General features: G+C 39.6%; 1 long non-coding RNA gene across 1 annotated transcript in view; it reads right to left on the bottom strand.

The window, feature by feature from the left end:
- Positions 1-368: 368 nt before the first annotated feature.
- LOC120871010 overlaps positions 369-513 on the bottom strand; it is a 1597-nt gene continuing 1452 nt past the window's right edge. The window contains exon 2 of the long non-coding RNA XR_005722924.1: positions 369-513. This exon is cut by the window's right edge and continues 162 nt beyond it. This is a non-coding gene — a long non-coding RNA (uncharacterized LOC120871010).

Genomic DNA, 513 nt, shown 5'->3' with positions numbered 1-513 from the left:
TTCTATGCACCTCAAGGTGAACTTGCAACTATGTACTAAAGGTGATTTTTCTGCAGGCTCTCTTCCACCATTCCCACCCTTTTTAATAACCACCTCCCTCCTGGTATTCCGGAAACTTTCCCACTCTTAAGCACAACTCCCAAGTGCAGTGCTTTTAAAAATCAGTAGTTTTTAAGTAAAACTACATGAGTGTACATTAGAAGAATTCTAACTACAACCTCCAAATTTTCTATTTATACTCACTCACTACAGTTCTAATTAAGACCACCTTTTCTTGACATTTGTTACCTCCAGGTTACCACTAACACATCTGCTGGAACAAAAACCTTGCTTTTACCCACCCCTAACTAAATAAATAAATTACACCATTTGGGAATGCAACAACTTTATTGAGAGAAAAGTGCAATGTAATGTATCGAAAGCTTAAAAGGGAGAACTTAAAACACCTCCCCTCAAGCGCAGGACCAAGTGCAGAGTGGACTCTTTCTGGATGTTGTAGTCAGACAGGGTGCG

The sequence above is a fragment of the Oryx dammah genome, unplaced genomic scaffold, assembly GCF_014754425.2.
Source record: "Oryx dammah isolate SB20612 unplaced genomic scaffold, SCBI_Odam_1.1 HiC_scaffold_12, whole genome shotgun sequence".
Classification (NCBI taxonomy): Eukaryota; Metazoa; Chordata; class Mammalia; order Artiodactyla; family Bovidae; genus Oryx; species Oryx dammah.
This window is presented reverse-complemented; position numbering and strand designations above follow the sequence as displayed.